Raw genomic sequence first — 25169 nt, 5'->3', positions numbered from 1 at the left:
GAATTTAATAAGTGGATATAGTTCATGAAAGAGCTGGCAGAAACAATGGGTGCGCCTATCCTGGGGTGAGGGAACATGCTGGCATAGGTAATCATTCTTCAAGCATGGTGGAGGTTGGGATTTGGACCAACTGCCAGTCTGGGAATGCGGAATGGTCGGGGAGTGTGATTGCCCTAAGTCCCAGGGTAAATATATCCTCATTGGCAACATCTAATGGGTTGATTCAGCCTCAAAAGGGAAATAAGTATGGAGGAGTGAACAGACTAGGAAAAAACACAACTCTCCTCTGCTTCCCAAACCAGAGTTCCACATACCCTTCCCATCCCACCTCTGATGACCACTGCTGAGAGGATACCATCCATTTATCTGAAATCCTCATCTACCCTTCCTTTTATCTGGGCAACCTCACCCAGTGGGACTGATACCAGGAAGAAAAGATGACAGCATTGGGAGTGACATCAGGCAGTAGTTGTTCAGCTCGGGGAGAGCTCATAGGAAGAAAAACAAATAGATGCATGAATAGTTCCTGTGCTAACCTGTCCTAAATTCCTCAAAATATATTGCTTTTCAAAGCAAATTGTTAAGTAGTTTTCTCTCTTACAACAGACTGTTATATGCATCTTTTCGTCTTCCTGCTTATATTTGATAATACTGTTTGTTATGTGATTTCTCACATGCTAGACATGGTATAAAATGCAAATAATTTTGTCTGCTTAGGAAATGTTATTTTTCTTCTTCTTTATAACATCAAATATTTTGTTTACATATCCTAACTTAGGCAGGCAGTGAAAATTCTCCATCACTTATTTATACCAATATTTTCTGTTGGTAAAGAGTACACACATTTCCACTTTGTTGTTAATTTCATTAAATATTTACATGCCAGTTTGTATCTCCCCTGAAAATGAATCACAAGCCTACTAGGACTGCCCACTCACCAAAAATAACTAATTAACAGATATATAAATATTTTCTATTTTGATAGCAGTGTCTATATTACTTTAAATGTTGCTTAATGTTTTATGTAATATTGCTTTTTGCATTCTGTCTCAGAACCTATTTTTTATGAATAGCAGGGTTGAAAAAAATTTCTGAAAGCAGTGTTTTTCATTGAGATCATTAAGATGTAATACACGTTTATATTTTCATTTTAAGTCTGTCAAAATCAATAATATTGTATCCAAAATAAGCTGCTGATTTAAAATTGCATTCTCTTTCTAGGATTGCCCACCTTCTAGAAATATGTGGCATACAGGAATTGAAGCAATACATTCATTGAGTAATATGCAATTTCAAACATGGAAGATAGATAGATAGATAGATAGATAGATAGATAGATAGATAGATAGATAGATAGATAGATAGATAATCCACCAACTGTCCAGCTCAGAATGAATATTGTACCACAGTTCTGGTATGTACCAAAAGCTCCGATGTATATCCACAGCTCAAATAAATGGACAAACAGGCAATATTATTATTCCTTAAACTTTTAATTCATTGACATGGCAGAAATAACTAGAGTCAAGAAGGAGTAACCAACCAATCAACATGGACCAGTTTCGCCCTCCGGCTTCATTAGTGCTATCTGGAACAAACCAACCTTTCGGTTTAAGTTTCATTGTCTTACAGCAACAGCACTCTCATTAAGAAGAGGTTGCCAAAACATAAAAAATATAAAAAAAATAGGGCAAAAACCATTATTCTTATAACACCACACATGTATAGGGAATCCATAGCACTCACATTAAAAATAAATTGCCAAAACAAAAATGAAACACAAAACCATTATTCTTATAACACCGCACATGTATAGGAAATCCAAACACAACCTAATGCCATATGTAAATCATCATAAATAATTAAAAACATCTATTCCACTAGAAATAATTATACTACCAATAAAAATGATAAATAAATGCATTCCTTATCAATTCTCATTTAAATCTGGTTTATACACTGCGCCAAGGTTGCTGCTTTCAGAAATTCTTTTCAACCCTGTTATTCATAAAAAATAGGTTCTGCCATGTCAATAAATCAAAGAATTTAAAAGATGATGGAATAATATTGCCTGCTTGTCCATTTTTATTTATTTATTTTATTTTTATTTTTTTTATTTTACATTTGTTAACCGGGTGTGTCTGATTGAGCCGAAAAGGCCATTTTTCAGCAGAGGCCCCAGGAGGAAAGCTCCACATAGAAAAATTACAGATACATTTAGATATTTAGACATGATCAGTATACACACAAATTACAATAGACATGTTTTTACAGTGGCATGCAGCACATCAGCAGTTACAGTGGAGAGAACAAACAAGAAAATCTTAATTAAAAAAAAGGTAATTAATAGATTTGTGGTGTACAGCTGAAATTTGGAACATAGGTAGAATACATACATAGTACACAGGTACAGTACATACATTGTAGATTAGCCAGTGTTTGTGAGTAACAGTGAAAACTAGAATCAAGTACTCTAGCATTAGTATGTGTACCTTATCTGCTTTCACTAGCCTGGGGAGCAATCATGGCACTGCCAACTTTGCTTGAGATGTTGTCTAATGAGGTTTGTAAAGGAGGCCTTGGACGATGTGTTTTGTATGCTAGTGGGGAGAGAGTTCCATTATTTAGCCACTGAACTACTGTATAGTGTGTCTCCAAAGCTATTGTAGCTGTTGGTGACTTCTAGTAGTAGTTTGCTTGATTATCTAAGAGGCCTTTTGGCTGAGTGATGTACTAGGTTTTTGAGGGCAGGACACTTATTGGGGAGGTAATAGACAGAGTGACAGAGGCAGAGCTGATTGTAGGTTAGGAAGTTGGGCAGTTCAAGCCAGTGGAGCTGTCTCAAAGCAGTACAGTGGTGAGCTCTATATGAGCAATTTGCAGCAAAGCGGGCAGTTCTGTTATAGCAGGCTTCCATTTTGCTTAGTTCAGTTTTATTGAGATTAGTCAGAATGGGAGATGCATAGAGTAGGGTAGATAGAAGTTGGAAGCGAGCAATGGCTGATCTTGAGTTGCTGGTAAGAAATGGTTTGATACAGTAGAGTGACCCCAGTTTGGCATGTACTTTTTAATAGTTAAGTTGAGATGACTATCAAATTTTAGGTGGGTGTCTTTGGTTATTCCCAATAGCTTAGCCTGTGCCACTGGAGCAATCGGAGTAGCATTTATAGAGTAGATAGTGAAATGACTGTTAGTGTTTTTGTTAGAACTAGTTATAATCATAAGCTGAGTTTTCTTTGGATTGAGGATAAGTTGGGCTTTGGTAAGGTAGTTTTCAACATCAGAGAATGCTAGCTGAGTTGTTTGCAGGAGGGTGGGAATGTTTTGTGCAGCACAGATTAGGTAGTATCATCTGCATACTGAATGGTAGATGCATGCTGTGTGGAGGTATGGAGGTCATTTGTGAAGATTGTGAGTAGTAGTGGTCCTAAGATAGAACCCTGTGGGACTCCTATAGTTATGGGCAGCTGAGGAGAGAGATAATTTTCCCATTTCACAGCTTGGAACCTGTTAGTTAAGTAGTTTTGGAACCAGGTAAGAGTCGAATTTGATAGGTGATATTGGTTTAGTTTGTTTAGCAGGATTTGGTGTGAGACTGTGTCAAATATTTGGACATATCCACAAAAAGAGTTGACACCTACAGGCCTTCATTTTTGAGATGGTTTACTGTGTCTGTGAAGCAGAGGAGAGCTGTAGTGGTACTATGAGCAGGTCTGAAACCATGCTGAGTAGGTGACAGGATGTTGCTGTCTAGGAGATATTTTAGCACCTGGGTATCAATGCATTTTTCTAGGATTTTGACCAGGGGGGAGAGTAAAGCAAAGGGTGTGTAGTTATTAAGTTCAGTGGACGTCCCGCCTTTATGTATGGGTGTAACATAAGATATTTTCCAGAGTTTGGGCACATGGTTTTCAACAATTGATCTGTTTATGGGAGTGGAGATTGGGATAGCAATAGCATCTGCTGTGAGTTTCAAGAAATAGCTGGGGAGTAGGTCAGCTGCTATTGATGAGGTTTTTAGTTTGGAGCGCATACTTTTGATTGAAGTGGTGGAAACTGTTTTGAGGGTAAAGCTTGTATTCATGTTATTTGTTTTGGGGGGGTAGTGAGTTAGAAACTGTCCTGTGATACTAAGGATAGAACTGAGTTCACAAAGTGGGAGATGAATTGTGTTTCGATGGAAACTTTAGTGTCAGCGGTGGTTGATTTGAGGGTAGCCTTTTGGGTAGATTTTAGTAGCTGGTTTACATTTTTCTCAAATTTTTGGGGGTTGTGTTGGTATTTAGTTTTTCATGTCATGTAGTAGGATTTTTTTTTTGTCCAGCCTAATGCATTTTTTTGCAAGTTTGTGCATTCCTTGGTACTTAGGCTTTGTGTCTCTGATTTTTTCATAGTAAAGCCAGGCAGTGTCTCTGGACTTGAGGATTTGTTTGGTTTCTTTACTGAGCCAGGGGTTTATAGAGGTTCTAATCTTGATTTTGAGCAATGGAGCGACAGTGTCTAGGTGTTATAGAAATGTTTTGTTGAAATATGCTACAGCCTGGTCAAGTGGGAGGGTTTTTAAAGGGGGTCCAGTCACAGTTACAGAGTAAAGTATTGAGGACCACAGGAGAGAATTCTTTTTGTGTTTTTAGTGGATTTATAGTTAGTGGTTTTGCATATGCTTGTTCTACTACATATAAGATATATTATGTTGTGGTCTCTTAAGGTGTCTGGGAGACTGCCTGTGTGGGGGTACAATGTGGGGTTGTTAGTTAGGACCCAGTCAAGGATGGATTCTCTTTTAGATTTTTTATCACATCTAGTTGGAATTTGGACTACTTGCTGGTAGCCATGGAGATTTATTAGATCACTTGGTGGTTCTGATATACAGGTGAACCAATCTAGGTTGAAATCCCCCAGAATAAGAGTTTCTTGTGACTATGTGGAAGAACACCAGGATAAGAAGTCTTCAAGGCTAGCAGGTGTATTACCAGGTGGAATATAGATCACAATTGTGGTGATGACCTTTTTAGGGTGAATTTGAAGTTGTGAGATAAGTGTGCCCCAATTATTGGGGGAGGGGTAGGAGTTTGGTAATTGATGTACAGTTAAGTTGGACTTATACAGTAAGGCAGTTCCACCCCCTTTACGAAGTGGTCTAGCTTGTCTAATGATATTGTAGCCAGGATGTTGAACTTCTGAGTTAGCTATGTTTTTATTTAAGTGTAAGAAAAGAAGCAAACCAATAGAACCAGCAGAAGAACGACCACAGGATACAATATCAACAGACTTTATTCACAAAATTAAGCATTTTCCCCTCCAAATGAAGAGGCTTCTTCAGAATGAATTTTACAAAGTACACCCAGCCTTATAAATACCCACCCCAATTCTATCAATCAACTTTTAAAACAACAATCTTCAAGTTTAAAGAAACAATCACCCAAATTTTATTTATATATATGAAGTTAAAAATGTTGAATATAAATACATCCCCCACTATAATGCACTATTAGTCAAAATTAATTTAACATGGTAATTTCATAAATAATAAATAATAGTTCAGTATAATTAATAATGTTAAAAATGTTTAAAATTAAATTATATTCAACATTTCAACTTTCTAAAATTCATTCTGAAGAAGCCTCTTCATTTGGAGGGGAAAGCGCTTAATTCTGTGAATAAAGTCTGTTGGAATTTTATCCTGTGTACGTTCTTCTGTATGTTTTTATTTAGCCAGGTTTCTGTTAAAGCAACTATGCCTGGGGAGTAGTATGCTATTGTGGCCTGGAGGTCAGGTATTTTATTTTTGATAGTGATTTTTGAAGTCAACTACTCGTTGGTCCGATCCGACCATAAGCTAATCACCCTTAATATTCACATCCCGCCCCACCCCCTTTAAGGAAACCACGGTAAAACATTTCTCCAAAGCCAACTTCATGCTTCTTAAGACAGAAGTGGTGAACTTCATGTCACTCATGCAGATGGACAATCCAGTTACAACCGCTGAATCCAACACAAATGCACTCTATAAGCACTTACATGAGTGCATGGATTGTGCTATCCCAAACAGGACCAAGTCACCATCCTCCAAAAAAAGGAAGCCATTCTGGTGGTCCCCTGCCATAAACAAACTGTACAATAGAGGGAAGAAACTGTTGCAAAAGAGAGTAAAATCCCATGAGTGGAGGAGCTACCTGGTCAGCCTCAGTAAGAAGCTGAGATCCCTTATAAGATCCTCCAAAGCTAGCTATGAAAACAAAATTGCCACTAATTCTAAGGACAACCACAAAGCATTCTATAGCTATGTCAAGAATCTCGATGACAACACCCAGATCTGCTCTGAGTTACAGCACAACGGCATGAAAATTACTTAACCAACTGATATTGCCAACATCCTGGCAGATAGGTTCAGTGCTAACTTTACCCGCCCATCCCGTAAAGGGCCCATATCTATACCGGAAGAATGCAGAGTCCCTGTTATCATAACTACACAGGTAAAAGCTGCACTCTCTAAAGCCAAAAACACAGCATCCATGGGACCAGACAACATCCCAGGCTGCGTTTTACACGAACTTCAGAACAAACTGGCTCCCCACCTAAGCACCATGTTCAATAATAGCCTCACATCGGGCTTTGTGCCCACAGAATGGCACATTGCAACAGTTATCACAATCCACAAAGGGGAGCCACTACTGATCCCGGGAACTATTGCCCTATTAGCCTGATTTGCCTGGTTTGCAAGACCATTGAATGTATCATCATGGAACTCATAAACAAAGACATTGGTAACCTCCAAACTCTGGATCCCACCTAGTTTGGGTTTGAGAAAGGCAGATCATGCCTCCTGAACCTGATCGACTTCTTTGAGGCAGTCACCAAAGCCGTAGATAAGGGTAAGGTGGTTCACACAGCCTATCTTGACCTCACCAAGGCTTTCAACACCATCCCCCATTCTGGAATTATAGCTAAACTCACTAAACTAGGTATAAATCCCTACATCACAAGATGTGTTGCCAACTGGCTCAATGACAGAAACCACACTGTAAAAGTTGCAGTCTCCAAATCTGACCTCAAACCAGTGACAAGTGGAATACCACAGGGTTCAGTCCTGGGACCTCTCCTGTTAGGTATCTACTTCTCTGAAGTACAGCTTAACACAGAAGGCCTATGGCCAATGAAGTTCGCAGATGACTGCAAACTAGGAGCCATAGTTAAGTCCCCAAATGATGTGGACATCCTACAGAAGGGCCTCGCTGAGACAGATGCCTGGTGTCAGAGCTATGGCATCAAGCTCAATGCCAAAAAGTACAGTGTCATCCCCTTTGGTAAAAACTATGTATCCATGAACTACCACATAGGCAGCAATCTACTTAACACCGAATGTGTGATAAGAGACCTTGGGACCCAGGTGGACAGTAGTCTCTCCTTTCATAGTCACATTACCACAGTAGTCAGGAAGTCCTTCTACATGGCACACCTCATCATAAAAGGGTTCTCATCCAGGAAAAAAGAGGTCATTGTTCCCCTCTACTCGACACTCATTAGACCTATTATAGAGTACAACGTCCCTTTTGGAATATACCTCATAAGACATCTGCAGCAGCTGGAAAGGCCACAGAAGTACCTCACAAAGAGGATTACTGGCCTCAAACAAATGCCTAACACTGACTGTCTCAAAAAACTCCAGCTTTACTCTGTAGCATATCGCCTACTCCGAGGTGATCTCTGCCTAACATAACCAGAACTGTTGGACATGCTACACCTAAAGAAATCCCAATCCCTCTGAGATACAGGCTCTAGGGACCTAAACCTTGTCACCACAATAAACAGGACATGCTGGAGGGATAGATTCCTGTCCCAGAGATTTCCCATACTCTGGAACAGGCTACCTATCTATGTCAAGCAAAGTTCTTCATTAACACTCTTCAAGAAAAACCTTGATGAGTGGATGGGAAATAGGAAATACACCCCGAGGATCTCTTCTGTGTCTCTGCTCAACAGTGGCACAGGAAAATAACTTTCTTGGGTGGCATAAGCCAGGGAACCTTGTTGGCTAGGCTAACATAGGCCCTTGGGCCGATAGCCTAGTACCTACCTATGAACCTATACTTCTAATATTAATATTTAGCATTAAAAGATGGTTGGTTTTGCTGCTGTTGTTGATTTGCCCAGTGATAAAGATAGTGGGGGTGTTATGTTCTGACATTTGTGTTGGAGCAGTTTGTGTTGGACATGATGGATTTGGGCCTGGGTTAGGGTGGATATCCCCACTTATTGTGAGCCTGGTGTTAAAATGATGATACAGATGTTGGAGTATGGTGAAAAGTGTGAGAAAGTATTGTGTTTTTTTGGAGTAGGAATGAGAGCATATGTGTTTATTTCTGAATTGGTCTGTTATGTAGTTCTTGAACAATTGTGGGCATATATTAATATAATATGCAGTGTCTGTATATGAGAGTGCATAATATAATGTTGTGCTACTAAGATTAGGGATATTGCTAGAGTGATAACTTGTGGAGTTATAAGAATTCTGAGAAAACAGACATTTGAGTTTGAGTTGTTGATATACATCGGAGCTTTGGTAAATACCGGAACTGTGGTACATTATTTGTTCTGTGGTGGACAGTTGGTGGATTGTATTATGGACTTGTCCATGCACTAGTTTCAGTTTGTGCACTGGCTGTTTGGTTTTTGTATGTGCGTGTGTATATATATATATATATATATATATATATATATATATATATATATATAATATATATTTATTTATATATATATATATATATATATATATATATATATAATATATATATATATATATATATATATATATATATATATATATATATATATATAGATATGTATGTATATATATATATATATATATATATATATATATATATATATATATATATATATATAGATATATAAATACATAGATAGATATAGATAAAAATAGGAACCTAAAAACTATATATGTAAGTTTTCAGAAACTCAAAATTCATGTTATCATGATGAGGTTACCTTTGCTGTTACAAAAGAAAAGTAAAAAATAACTTTTACTTTGGGGTCTGACCCATACCCCCAGAAATTATCAACTTCAGGCCTGCAGAAACATGAAGAAATGGGAGAAGCCCTGGAATTATATAAAGGATGATATAATGAACTTTGACTGTTACATAATTTGACAAAGTATACTACCGAAGAAAAACATCAGCATTGCAGCACATGATAAAATGCATGCATTCATAGCTCATATGATTGATATATATATATACATATATATATATATATATATATCTATATATATATATATATATATATATACATATATATATATATACGGATCACATTCACATTGCCGAAAGTACAGTTCTCTGAACCACATTTTGCCGAGACCATAACTCCGAATTTACACTTTGGCAAAACGTTAAACAGTTAAACCACATTAATTAATTTTCTCAAATTTTTGCAGGGGGGCCATGTGAGGGGGCTATGCACTCCATACCCCCTGCTAAGTATATATACTACTCTGATATCACACTACAGTGACAACAGTATATTTGTTCATACATACTGCAGTGCGATCGTAAAGTGCCATTACGGAGAAGTGTAAATTCGGAGTTATGGTCTAGGCCAAATGTAGTTCGGAAAACTGTACTTTCAGCAATGTGAACGGGAACCATATATATAAAGGAAGGAGAAGCAACATCAATAAAAGGAACTATGCCATGCAGAAAATGCAACCAATGTAAATTTATAGACACTATCAACACTTTTTCGCATCCTGATACTGGAAGAATATTTACATTTAACGTACAGGCTACTTGTCACACTAAAAGTATTGTGTGCATAGCTGTATGTGACATCTGTTCACAGCCCAAAGGTTCCTAGAATTTATAAACTCAAATGCTATGGAACAACTTGTTACCACTCCCACAAGAGGGGAAAACATACTGGACGTGATCATCACCAACATGGGGACTCTATGCTCCAGACCAGAAGTGTATCCCTCACTGATAAGATCAGACCATAAACTAATCTCACTGGATATTCACATCCCGACTCCACCCCCTGCCCTGAAAACCACAGTGAAAAACTTCTCTAAAGCAAATTTCACACTCCTCAAAACCAAGCTGGAATTCTTCAAAGCCCCCGGGCCTGTGGAAAATATGGCCCAGACCGCAGAATCCTTTATAAACGCATTCTATGAACACCTTCAGGAATGCATGGATCATGCAATCCCAAATAAAACCAAGACCCAATCCTCCAAAGGCAGATGTCCTGTCTGGTGGACCCCAGCCATAAACAAACTATACAATAGAAGGAGGAAGCTACTACATGATAGAGCAAAATCCCAAAAAGGGAAGGCATCTCTGATCAGTATTAGCAAAAAACTACGGGCACTCATAAAATCGTCTAAGGCCAGCTTCGAGAGAAAAATTGCACAGGAAACTAAGGATAATCACAAGGCTTTCTTTAGTTATGTTAGTAACCTGGGTGGGAATTCCCAGATATGCTCAGAATTAATCCAAAATGACAAAAAATACACTGAACCCACAGACATTGCCAACATCCTAGCTGACAGGTTCAGCGCAAACTTCTTCCCCCCCTTCCCCACCAAAAGGGCAAATATCTATCCCAGCAGAGTGCTGCCCCCCTGACATCTCAGATGCTCAGGTAAGAGCTGCCCTCTCCAAAGCAAAAAACACAGCATCAATGGGACCAGACGGTGTCCCGGGCTGCGTCCTACATGAACTCCAAGAAGAGCTAAACCCAAACATAAAACTACTGTTCAATCTCAGCCTTACTACAGCATATGTACCCAAAGAGTGGCATACAGCAACAGTGGTCCCTCTCCACAAAGGTGGTGCCTCAACGGATCCTGGAAACTATCGCCCCATAAGCCTGACTAGCTTGGTCTGCAAAGCTATGGAAAGGATCATCATGGACCTCATAAATAAAGATATTGGGGACCTACAGACACTGGATCCTACCCAGTTTGGCTTTGTTAAGGGCAGATCCTGCCTCTTAAACCTGGTTGATTTCTTTGAAACAGTCAGCAAGGCCATTGACGAGTGGAAGGTGCTCCACACAGCCTACCTGAACCTCGCAAAAGCCTTCGATACAATACCCCACTCGGGCATTATAGATAAGCTCACCAGCTTAAATATAAACCCCTATGTCACTAGATGGGTTGCAAACTGGCTCAAGGACAGAACCCACATGGTTAGAATTGCTGGAGCCATGTTAGACTCCAAACCAGTTACAAGTGGCATCCCACAAGGCTCAGTCCTGGGACCTCTCTTGTTCGGTATATATTTCTCGGAGGTACAGGCCAACACGGAAGGACTGTGTCTGACCAAGTTCGCAGATGACTGCAAACTGGGCGCCATAATCGACTCTCCAGCTGACACAAGCATCCTCCAAAAGGGCCTCATAGAAACAGACAACTGGTGCCAGAGCCATGGCCTCATGCTAAACGCCAAAAAGTGTATAGTCATCCCCTTTGGCAAAAACAAAGTACCCACAAAATACCACATAGGTGGTAATCCATTAAGTACAGAAGAAGAAATTAGGGACCTGGGGACCCAAGTTGATAGCAATCTCTCATTTGACAACCACGTGGCCAAAGTGGTTAGAAAAACATTTTATATAGCCCACCTAATCATGAAGGGATTCACATCTAGATCAGGGGAGGTCATCGTGCCTCTTTACTCATCCCTCATCAGGCCCATAATTGAGTACAATGCCCCTTTTGGGATGTACCTTACCAGACACCTGCAGCAACTGGAAAGACCCCAAAAGTACCTCACCAAGAGGATCAAAGGGCTCAAACAGATGCCATATGCTGCCTGGTTAAAGAAACTTCAGCTCTACTCAGTGGCATACCACCTGCTCAGAGGCAATCTGTGCCTGACGTATAAAGCCATGTCCAACCTGGAACTAATGGACATGCTGCACCTCAGAAAATCCAAATCCCATCAAGCTACTCGGTCGAGAGACTTGAACCTCAGCACTGAAATAAATAGGACATGCTAGAGGGACAGATTTATAACCCAGAGGCTCCCTTCACTCTGGAATAAAATCCCAGTTCAGGTTAGGCAGAGTCCCTCATTGACTCTCTTCAAGAGGAATCTTGATGAGTGGATGGGAGATCGTAGGTTTACCCAGGGTATCACTTCTGTGTCACTGTTAGACAGAGGCACAGTATACTAACCTAGAAAAAGGGCATAGCAAAATTAATTTAAAATGGGTGGCGAAAGCCAAACACACTCTGGCTAGGCTTATAAATGCCCTAGGGCAGATAGCCTAGTATGAACCTATGAACCTATGAACATCTTCTACAAATTAGAAATCAGAACCTTACAAATGCTTTAGCCAAGCATGTTAAGAATACAGACTCGGGACATGCATTTAGGTTCCAAGCAATAGAAAAGATAGAGGAAAATGAGGGGGGGGGGGGCACCACTAAATACAGAAACATCAGAGACACACTGGATTATCAGGCTAAGGGCTGATAGAGGCTCTGGCCTTAATGAGAGAATTATCCTGAAACTGATACTTAGAAACAGACCTTTGGCCAAATAGTATAATAAATTGTTTTATGGTTATTTTTGTGTATAAATGTTAATGATTATTCAAGGCTTTTGGCCAGTATTTATATGTACACTATTCAATTTAATATATATATAATGTATTTTTAATTATTTTTATGAATTTACCCATTGGTTTAGAATGAACTAGCAGTTAATATATATGCAAGTATTATCAAAGTCAGTAAGTAGTGGATGTTTTAGATGTAATGAGCATAATTAGACAGCATTGCAAGAGTAATTTGAGTTAATTGAGTTACCTACCTATATAGGATGGGCTTGCAAGTTCATATTTTATGTAAAGGTCTGAGGAAGTGGTGTGTGAAGCACTACAAAAGCGCTTACCGACAATAAAAGCTTGTTTTTATCATATATTGCATTTCTTCAGCCACAGGTTTGGATTATTGATATACTTTGTGACAAGATATTTACATTATTCATCACTCACCATACAAACTCAAACAAAATGGCATATTCTACAAACAAAACAACAACAACAAAGTAAATTAAACATACCTACCATTACATACTGTTTAATTCAACAGTTATTCACTCATACTCAGGAACAAAATGTAAAGCACTTCCTACTACACACATAAAATAAAAAATATACATACCTCTCCTCCAAAAATATTTAAAGCACTACTTGTAGCATAAAGGGGCTTCATCCCTCACATTCCCCGATATGATGGCTCTATCCCCACACCCCTCAACTTATATATACTAATTCTATGATCATACAATCAAAGTGAGTATCCCAGAAGGAGTATATGTGTGTGTATATATGGATTTAGGACTGTCCATCGAACACATGTTTCACCGAAGCGTAAATAAGAGAGCTCAAATTTGCGAAACTGCATTTCATTGAAAATGCATTTTCACCAGAAGGTAAGTAAGCAAACAGCTGTTTTCTTGTAGGTTTAGTTGTATATCAACATGTGGTGTAGATTGTATAACTAAACAAACTGTTGCTTAGATCGCAGTACAGTGGGGATAAGGGAATATTCCCTTTTCCCCACTGTAATGCAATTTCGGAGTGAGAATATTAAAGTAGGGGGGCGTGGGTAACGTGAGTAGTCTTTTATTTGTTAGCATTTTGGGTTCTTTTTTTTTTTTTTTTTTTTGCGAAAGTGCATTTTCAATAAATGCACTTTCAGGAAAGTTTGTTCGGTGGTTTACATTTTGGTGAAACGTGTGTTCAGTGGACAGTCCTAGATCACTATAAATGTGTATATATATATATATATATATATATATATATATATATATATATATATATATATATATATATTATATAAAGGCAAGAGAGGAATAGAGAGAGACATTAATATTAATAACCAAGCTCCATATCAGGGTGGAAAATAACCTTTAAGACCACTTTATCCAGGCTTTCCAGTAATAAATTCAGTGCATGTCTGCAGGTTCCTACATGCAAACCAGAACTTCTCATGGCTAAAGCACAGCCAAATGGCATCCTGAATGGCCCTGAGCAACTTACTAACAATATACTGACAATTACCTCTGCTGCAGAAATGGCTGCTCAGTTTCTGTGAGATGCAACTCCTGACATTAGACAAGAGAAAGCCTTTTAGCATCATTCTAATGAAGAATGGAAAGCTACCATCATTGTGGCAGATACAAAAATTAGTGCTTTGGAAATGACTGTATCAATAATAAAGGGTCAAAACACATAAGACTAGATCAACATGCAGTTTATATTAAAACAAATTGCTCACCTCATGATGATTGGAAGACAATTGTAATGGAACTTGATATCTTACTTTTATTGGAACAAGTACAATTCTTGATGTGTTCAGCATCAGTTCAGGGACTAAAGACAGTGATTATCAGACAGACAGCGAGGAGATGCCAGAGATGGTGGGATGTCTCCTAGACCTATACAAAATGCCAGGGGAGCAACTACACAAGGCTCTGCTGAGTTTGTATAATAAAGTTTTAAAGCTGTGTTTGGTCCCCAGGACATGGAAGCAAGCACTACTAGTCATGATTTATAAAGATGGAAAGAAAGGGGGTCGGCCATGCTCTTATAGACCAATTTCCATATTAAGTCATGATTAGAACATATCTATAGCAATACTCTCTTCTACATTAGCTAGATATGTATCTTTATTTCTGAATCTTGATCAATCAGGATTTGTGGGAGGGGGAAAACTTTTGATAATATTTTGAGAATCTCACTAATGTTAGAAAATGGTTGGAGTGAGACAAAAAAGTGACCTTTGCCAGAATTTTTTTTTAATCAATTGGTCCCAATATATGATGCTTTCCAGGTAAGGATAAAGATGTAGTTCTGCCTTTGAGAATCACTCAAAAGTATGAGGGGTACCAGGCTGGATGATGTCTGTCCCTCATGTTATTTGCTATCTATCTGGAAACCTTTGAGGATATTATCAGAAAATATGGCATAATAGGATATAGAATATAAATTTACCATGGTATGGATGATGGTCTGGTATTTCTCCAAAACTTAAACAATGTTCTTTATAAGTTAATATTCACCCTTAGGACAATACAAAGTAAATGTGGAAAATTAGGGTTATTATGTTAAATGATTCTCTCTTATACACACACACACACACACACACACACACACACACATACACACACACACACACACACACATTATAGATATGAAATTAAGATGTCCAGACTTATGAAAGGAAGACAAGTTTAAATACCTTGCATTGTGGGTGATCCAGACCATGGCACAATCAGCTGAAAGTGTATATGGCATGTTTTGGGTCAGAATATAATTTGATTTCAGAAGATGGAAAATGTTGCTGCTAGAGATAGATTAGAGGGTGAAAGCTCATTGTTACGGCTTCAAGTGGATCAGAGTTTTCTAAACTGGTACTCTTATCAAGTTTCTTAAGACCATTAACATTTCATTCTTGGATTTATGTGTGAAATAGATGGAAATCAAAAATATCTTGGAATATATTAGCGACACTGAGACACAGAGGATGTTGTGGCTTTTGGATCTTCAAGTGTATTTTGAATCAGTGTAATTGAACTATTTATACAAATACAAATGATCAGCAATGAGCCTATATGGAAGTCTGTTTTACTGGAGTTGCTCAACTGCTAGCAAAAATGACTATAGGCAACAATAATCAGAACACAATGACTGCCAAGACTTAATATTCAAATGATTTCTGTTCTAAAACAATAAAAAATGAAACTCAGCCTCCTAGATGAATGTTACATTATCAATTAATTTTCCAAAAGAGAAGAGAAGCGGACTTAGTTAGGAACTTGTGGGAGGAAGGTACTGAGATGAAGTTCTGGGAACAGCTGAGAAAGGGAGAGGAATGATTAGATTGGTGACTGTTAAATGAAGAGTTTAGGCTAAAACAGGGTCTGAGATTAGAGCTGGAAATAATACTGGGGGCTGTTAAGAAATTTAATATATATCTGGTAGATCCCACCATAAACCCAACTTAGTAAACTTTTTAGAAGAAGAAAGATCTGAGAATGCTATGCTCAAAATGTTAGTAAGTGCTACCACCTACAACGGGAATAAGAAGCTGAATAAGAAAGAGATAGATCAGCAGGAAATTGAATGGTGGTAATGTTTGAGGTGAATTTGACAATAGACTAATGGAGAGCTGACTTCATCCTGATTAGATATGTGATCAAGAACAGAAAATACAGAATCTTTGCATAGAAGTGTCACCACAAATATTTTAATACCACCTCCAGATCACAATATATGTTCCCACAACTAAACTAAATTTGATGGAAACGACAAACAAGCATATATTTTGGGACTATGTGGAATTAGAAACTTTTAAAATAGGAAAAAAACAAGAGGAATTGGATATGATTTTCAGCAAAAAACTATTGTTAATCATGACTTTCTTGGGGAGTCATAAAAAGGCCTAGCACTAAAAAGGCTCTTCTCTCACTATGTGGTATTTTGTGTTTCAGAGACATGTTAACCGTGATGAGGAAAGACCTTATTACTGGCTAATTAGCAAGTCTCTGATTGAAGTTAACTACTGCGACATGCAGATCATCACTTCCTGTTGTAGTTAACTGGGGTGGGTCCATCATGCAGTCAATGAGTAGTATCCCTGCTGTCTAGTGATTCCCCCCACTTTGAAATCCCCATACTGGTTTAAGTGCTGGTAAGACACTAGTCTTATGATGCAGTCCTGGTGGTCAGTTGTCCCTCCATCCCTGTAGTACATTAATTTCTAGTGGCCATTGATTCCCTTGCCCATTGTAGATTATGAACATTAGGGTAGGGGTGAATGGAGGTATGACATCCAGCCCAACATACACTTGCAAACATGTATGCATCAAACACACTCACACACACACACACACACACACACACACACACACATGCACACACGGACACACACACACACACACACACACACACACACACACACACACACACACACTCACACACACACACACACACACACACACACACACATACACACACACACACACACACACACACATGCAGTCCCTTACATGGACTCAATCACAAACCTCCCAACCCTACTTTATCATTAAAATGCTCAGTACTTCTGTCTTCCATGGTGGCCAAACACATGCTCACTAGCTTGATGTGGGAGTGGTGGCCATGGTAAGCTACATGTGCTTGTGAGTCTATTAATCATTCAGCCTGTAGATGACTTCCAGGGGTTGGTTCCAGGTGAGAGAGCATATGGCTAATTAACATGTTTCTCCCCCAGACTGCCTCATTTGCAAGTAGCATGGTCTTGGAGACAGCCTCACACAGTGCCACATGTCTTTGTGCTAGAGCACCATGGTAAGGATGTCTCTGAATTCAAAAAAGTTACCTTGATGTGTAAGTCTCATGTACACTTTATGGTAATCTTTATAAATTGCCCCTTTGCTTTTGCTGGGGACAGATTCTGCTATATAGTTTATACTTCCAAATACCTCTCTGTTATGAGATGAAAATTGGAAAGACAACCAGAGATCCAAGTGGTAAAAACTATTGCAACAAAAATCCAAAAAGGGAGGCCAGGGAACTAAGAGGCAAACAGGCTTCTAATTTTCAAAAGAAATACAATTGCTGGATAAAGTATTACAGGAACCAGGGGAGAACATAAATGTAATAGACATTAGACTTGACGGGTGTAAAATATCATGCTGCTGGTTCTTTAACTCATTCCCTCCAGTACAGCTCTTTTGGGTGTGTACCTTTAACTCCCAGTGGGTGTGGCTTGAGCCTTTTAAAAAAAAAAGTTATCACCTTACAATTATAACAAGTATTGATTGACAGAAGTCAAATATCAATACAGTTGTGTTTGCCATCATGTATGCTTCAAGATAAAATATTCTGCAACCTCGTATGTACCATGGTTTTGGAATTATTAACACAAATATGAGCAGGCAATATCTGATGCCTAGAAGTGCAGTAGGAGTTATCTGCAGAAATGCCTGGAGGTGCACTCGGCTGTAATGAGTAAAGTTAAAGTTTGAAAGGAGAAACATATGTTTTTTTTTTAAAAAGTAATGATGTACATGGAAATGAATAATGTGAATAAGAAAGAATACTACACCTTGCTAGGTTATAATGTTTTTCTTGTTAGTAAAACTTGTCTTGAAAAAAAAATTCTCCCAGGGGATTTAAAAAAAATAAATAAATAAAATAGAATGTAATGCAATATGTAGATTTTTTTGCCTCATGGAATAATATGGAGGGTTAAAGTTTGTACACATTCCTACAAAAAATGTTTTCCATGACTCTGGGTTAAGACAACCTTTGTAAACTCCTCGCTGACCAAGTTCACTCATCCATACAGTCTTGCCAAACAAATCCAATGTTCCTGATGCAGCCTTCATTGTCTGTTTTTATTTTTTCCCTTCTTCTTCTTTCTTAACTTCTAGGATAAGGAGCACACTGTAAAAGCAGGAATCACCACCTTAAAGGTGAATGATTTGAAAAAGGTCAGATCTGATGCTACTCAAGTGGAAGGGATTAGCAAGGTGTATTAATAAGAACTAGACTGTGGCAAAAAAGTTAGCCACTGAACATGTATAATTTTAACTCTTTGCCACCCAAGCTTGTGGGAAAGGTTGAAAAGAGCCATTTAGATATGATGTATCTTATATCTACATGCACCATTGGCTCTGGAACCAGACTTTTCAGTTAGTAGAAGAGTCATTTGTTTTCTTGAGTTTTTCCTAGAAAAGACTCATAGTGGTTATGGGATACTCATTAGCCCATTATCAAATGCTTTGAAGATGAAATTTGCACTACTAAAACAAGTATCCCCAATGATACTGCAAAATGCAGAAAGTGTAAGTCTTGTCTGTTGATTTTACAGGAGCAGCTAACAACTCTTTTAAACTACTCGACCTTTTGGAGACAGTGGGGGCATTGTTTGACAGGGTGCTACCAACTGATTCTGCAGTTCTTATAGGAGTATCCAGTGGTCATGCTGTCAATGATGGAGTTAAGGATGTGACTGGAAGGAATAATGTGTCTAACCTAAATTGAAATTAACAAGTGTAATTGGACTCCCATTTTTGTTATTGATTGCAATGTTCGCACAGCTGCTTATAGGCATACTTGATACCAGAACAATGTCCACATATTTTCGGGCACTCAGGTTAAGTGAGTTGTTCATCTGTCACATAATCACAAAGTGCCATTGATATGGGTCAGACAGCCATAAGTGTAGGTTGGACAAGACTGGGAAGCCCATACACATACTGACTTGTTGTGTCTTTCGGCTTTTCCCGGTTAGGGGTCGCCACAGCAGAACTCCAGTCCGCTAATGATTGGCAGTAGATTTTTATGTGCCGAGTTGCCAGCTCTGATGCACAACCTTCAACAAAGGTACGCCCATTCACGCATGTCTCCACAGAAGATGCTTTAGCTGAGAATCAAACAGGACAACATCTTACTGTGAGGCGACAACGCTACCGCAGCACCACCACCGCAGCAAACCCATACACATACTGACTACATCTTAATAATACTTAGCAGATGTTTCTTAGTGGTATGAGTTCAACTCCCAGCTCCTGAAGATCTTCTCCTATATAACCATGGAAGTCAGGAACGTGGACCAAAAATGGACCCTTTTAAGACCTCAGTACCTTAGACTGCAGCAAATACTTTTAACAGTATTATGGAACTTCCTTGCCATGATAGTAAAAGTAAAAACTGGTGGGCATTGCCAAGGAGGAAGTCACAATATTTAATAAAAAAAAAGTTTGAATGCAATGCTAGTGGAAGATAGACATAAATTTGACTAAAAAGGTAAAAACAAGCCAAGAGACAATAGATTCACATTCAATAAAGTTAGGACATGGGTATGATAATAAAATATATGAGGTTGTGGAGAATGACTTTCAGATGACCTTAAAGAGGTTCTGATAAACCTTGCAGCAAGAGTGAACACTGAGTACAAATGGAGGCAATGTCTGAAGACAGAAGCGGCACTTTGAAGAACTTCTCCACCTAGTGATTGTGTCCTTATTTAAGGATGCAGTAGGAAAAGCAGCTGTTTGAATTAATTACTTTTGTTTAGGTTAGATCACTGCAGCAAATAAATAGTTATGCAGTAGAAGGGCAATGGGAATGACTGGAATCGCTTAAGGAAATAACAATGATGATAGATATTGTTGGGGCATCATGGTTAGCAGTTACAGTGGCTTATTGCAGCTAGAGACAATGTCTTTCATTTTGCAAATTGAGGTTGAGGTTTCCATTTTCAGTATTGGGACATGAAAGTGTAATCTAATTGCAAAACAACCATATTGTCAGCCAGCCTGGGAAAGTCTATGTTAAGGTGCTGAAAGGAAGACAATTTAACAGTTGAACCTTTAATTCTTGAGAGACAGTGTGGAGCCTGTTCTAGCAGATGAACTTTGGGTCAGCTGTTTGTTTTTTTATGGATATTGTAAAGGTCAGTGGAGTTTACCTGTACAGTTTGCATGGATTTTATGGACTTGAGAATGCATATGACCATGTACCACAAAATATCTTATGAAAGGAGCTAGAACTGTACAAAGTTCTAGGGTTACTGCTGCATACCATTTAGTCCCTGTATTTGTACCATAAAACTTGAGGCCACATTTTTTATGTTAATTCAAATACTTTCAAGGGAGATATAGGACTTCAACAGGGGTGTGCTTGTCTGTCTTTCTTTTCTTGTTTTTCACGAAGAAGATTTTAATGCAGAATTGAGGTTTGGAGATTTTCCATTTTGAGAATATGTGGGTTCTATCTTTACTATCTGAGGTACATGTCACTATCACCAACTTTGTGAATATTGAGTAACATAAGGAATACTCAGTCTGTGTTCCTGTCCATAACTATGATGACAAATGTTGGGTAGTGGCCAAGTGGATGATAATACAGCTATAAGTTGTGCAAATGAGGTTCCATCTTAGGGTTACTGGAGCCAATATTTATGACAGAGAGAGGTGCTCAGTAATGTAGAGTGACTTTTCAGTAGAGATAATCTTCATCCAGGCTGAGAGAAGTAACTGTTTCTGACATCAAGTGAGCATCTGCCTGGGTGCATTGAATGGGAGGATTACCAAGCATAACTTCATGCGTCAAGACTTTAGAGCAGATTCAGAACATGTTGAAGAGATTCTTTCTGTCTCTCACCTTGACTTGAAAGTCCTGGGAATCTCATAGGATATCTTGGTGGTAGAAAATCTAGTCTGACCTAATAAGCCTGCTAGCACTATGACCAACAGCAGCAGCAATAAAATGGATGGCTTAAAAGATTTTTTTTTTCTCTTTTGAGGATATTGATTTTTGTAATGTTACTAGAAATGTGTAAATATCTAAAATGTTTAAGTTACATAGTATACCTATTTTATCATTGTTGTAGATCTGTTGCAACAGGAGACATCATACTGTTATTTATGAAAGTATACCTAAAAATTAAGAAAATGGGAAACAACATGGAATTAGAAACTGCTCACACAACAACAGATGACAGTGGTACAGTATACAACCTATACCCTTACAGTGTACAAAGATCCCCTTGTTAAACTGTTGTTTCCGTGCCCCAATGACCCATTCATAGGTTCATAGGTTCATAGATTAGTACTAAGCTAACTGCCCTTGCGAGCCATTTTAAGCCTAGCCAATTATCCCTTGTGAGACTCAAACCCTGCACCATGTGTTTGTAAGGCAAACACCTTAACCATTAGGCCACCCTCCCAACCCCATTCATTCCAATTTTCTATCTGGTCATGATCATTACAAGGAAAGAGCTGAGCACTGATAGGCTGCTATCCAGGGTGAATCAACTTTCTACGTTGTGCAGCTAACTTACTGCTTATGCATTTTGGTAACTAATTCTGTATTTGGTGAGCAATGGGTGTAGCATGAGTAACACTTTTATAAAAGCACTTGTCTGTCAGTAGCAGCCCTGCCTCCCAGAAAGATGTCACTTTCTCATGGATTCTCCAATCTCCAGAAAGGAATCATGTAACAATATCCATGTCTCTGATATACACCTATCCAGCATGCATATGTGATAGTAGAGTCAACTCCAGCCACACATTTCCCTTCCCCTCTCCTACTCATATCTCTACCCTTCAGCCTCATAATCAAAGCTGGATTGGTTCAGTCATAGTTAGTGCTACACTCTGTAACCATAAAATTTGCCCCTTGCAAAACTGGGCTGTTTTGCTGAAATTTAATGAATCAATGAGTGCAAGAGAGAGTGAGAGAGAGAGAGAGAGAGAGAGAGAGCTTGATGGACACAGATGCATGGCATGATAGAGAGGGTCAGAAGAGTATTTTGAGTTAGAGGACAATTAAACCTGTGAATATCTAACGCAATGGGCATATGTGTGAGTATGTGTTGTTTTGTTGAAAGGGATAGTCTGAATGGGCTGTGATAGCCCCCTTTCAGTGAAAGCCTGGAGAAAAAAGTTCCATTTGCAAAATATACAGTTTTATACAACAGAGAAAAATGTAAAGTTTAAAGTTACAGTATGGATATACTATAACTACAAGGCAGTTATACTAGAGATAAGTAACAGTAAGTAAAATATAGAGTCATTACATATTACTATGACAAACTGGCATAGACAATAATGTTTACAATGTCAATTTACAATTTAATATTTAAGGGTAGGAGAAATATGAGTGAAAAGGTATATAGAATATGAGTAGAAACCAGAGAGAAGGTGAAGAAATGTGACTAGTGTGCATATTTATTAGCTGACAGAGAGAAAAAAAAAAGCTGTAGAGTAGTGGATGTAGAAGGTAGTGAGAATGAGATGGACGTTTACTGGTGGTGAACTTGTCAGGAGGTAAGAAGAGACAGTAGAAGCGGCAGTAGGGGCAAAGGGATAGAAGAGAGTAGAAAGTGTGCATTGTGAATTTGCTTTGTTGGGGTATATACGGGTAAAGTAGGTAAATAAAGGCCAGGCAATCCAACCTGTGGAGGTGCAAGAACAGAACCAAGTGGCTTTTCTTTTCTCAAATTTTTTTTTTTTATTTTTCAAAACATTTGAATGAATTCCATAGTATTTATACATAGCATCTTAAATAACTATGTACACTATTTACATTAGCCTGACACTAAGATCTTAATGCATACAGTTACTTTATAAGTATATCCAATCCATTATCAGAGTGATCAATTACTGTATAGTGTCAATCAATGATACGACTTTTCCCCAAGGGTTGTTGATAAATGGCTTTGGATAAATTCTTAATTCTTTAATTTTAATTTCCAATAATGCTGTGGTCCTCAGTAGGCTGTAGAACTCTTCCAAAGTTAGTATTGTGTTTGTATTCCGTCTTCTTGTTATACACTTCCTTGAAATTGCAAGTATAGTCTATACTAGATACATGTTTGACGTATTCAAATGAGGACCTTTGTTCACATTTAATAATACAAGAGCTTTAGTTAAATAAAATTATTCATTAAATAAAGCTTGTAGAAAGTTATTAATACCATTCCAAAATGGTTTAATTTTAACACAAAAAAATGTGGTTCCAATCTGCATTGCGCACTTGCTCATATCTCCAACATATTCCTTTTATGGAAGAACTAATTTTACTGATTCGGTCTGGGGTTAAGAATGCTCTGTGCAAGCATTTCCAATTAAAAACTTTGCAGTATTGTGTAAAGGATGTATATTTTATCGATAATAAGATATTTATTTTAATATCTTCAATTAACTGTATTGAGTGTCCTTTTGTTATATATTTCCAATATTAGGTTTTGGGTGTTGTTTTATAGTTTATCAATATTTTGTAAAATTTTGCAATACTGTTTCCCATGTCAAAGTCATTATATATGATTTCATATATGCATTTCATAAATTTAAGTATTTCTTTAAATTAAGAATTGTTAATTATTCTACTTAAATCATGCAAATATGACAGAATACTCTGTAAAATTAGCCGGTCCTGTTGTGGAATTTTGTATGTTGTTTTTATTACTTGCAACTCAATTCCTAGATATTTTAAGGTAGATTCTTGTTTCCCTATGATGTGTTCCCCCTTAGTCTGCAGTTCTTTTTTTATTTAAAAATAAAAATTTTGATTTATTGAAATGGAGTCGCCAAGTGTTTTAAAGTGTTGTTTTAGCAAGTATTTGAATCTGAATAGGTTGGTTTGTTGTTCTTGATGATGGTAGGGATAGAATCCTAGATTTTGAAGACATAATTTGAGTACAGGGATCAACCAGCATATATATATAAATATATATATATATATATATATATATATATATATATATATATATATATATATATATATATGTGTGTGTGTGTGTGTGTGTGTGTATATATATATATATATATATGTGTGTGTGTGTGTGTGTGTGTGTGTGTGTGTGTGTGTGTGTGTGTGTGTGTGAGTTTTGGACATTTCTATTGTCCAACTAAGTACAGTTGCCTGTTCTTTTGTCTGTTTTAATAGTTTCAAGATAAAGAGAATTTAGCTTGGAATATATGTCTACAAATTTCTTAAATTCTGCTTAAATCTACTTGCTATCAAAACCCATCAAAAAAGTACTATTCTGCAGTATTTTACACAAAAAAATCTAACCATCAAGTTATGTACCTGATTAATTTGATGAGCAGGGTAGAAACACTATGACATAAAACATGAAAAGTATGCTTACTTTGTGTGTGTTGTATGTATATGTGTGTGTTCATGTGCCTTTGTGTGTGTTTGTGTGTGTGTGTGTGTGTGTGTGTGTGTGTGTGTGTGTGTGTGTGTGTGTGTGTGTGGTGAAATATGTGCAGAGGAAGTCTGGTGATGGTGGCAACATTTTATCCTTCTATTTAGTTTACTAATTAAAATAAAAAGTGTGTTTGCAATGAATGATCCCTTACACAATTTCACTGTTTAGTAAGATAGTACGAGGCTCTCAGTATGATAACATTGTAATATTGCTTACTTTTGTACTAATGAGATTCATAAACAAGAATGCAGCCTCTGGTAATGCTTTACTTGTGTCAATAGTTCTTGGGATTATAAGGATTTTGATTTTTACCTTTTCATTTTTAAATAAACTACATGCAGGGTACTATACTGTCAGACAAGTTAAGCCTTTCTTTTAATGATAGTCCTTATTCTTCCCA

This window comes from Protopterus annectens, chromosome 12.part0, assembly GCF_019279795.1.
Source record: "Protopterus annectens isolate FY-2018-M chromosome 12.part0, PAN1.0, whole genome shotgun sequence".
NCBI lineage: Eukaryota > Metazoa > Chordata > Ceratodontiformes > Protopteridae > Protopterus > Protopterus annectens.
This window is presented reverse-complemented; position numbering follows the sequence as displayed.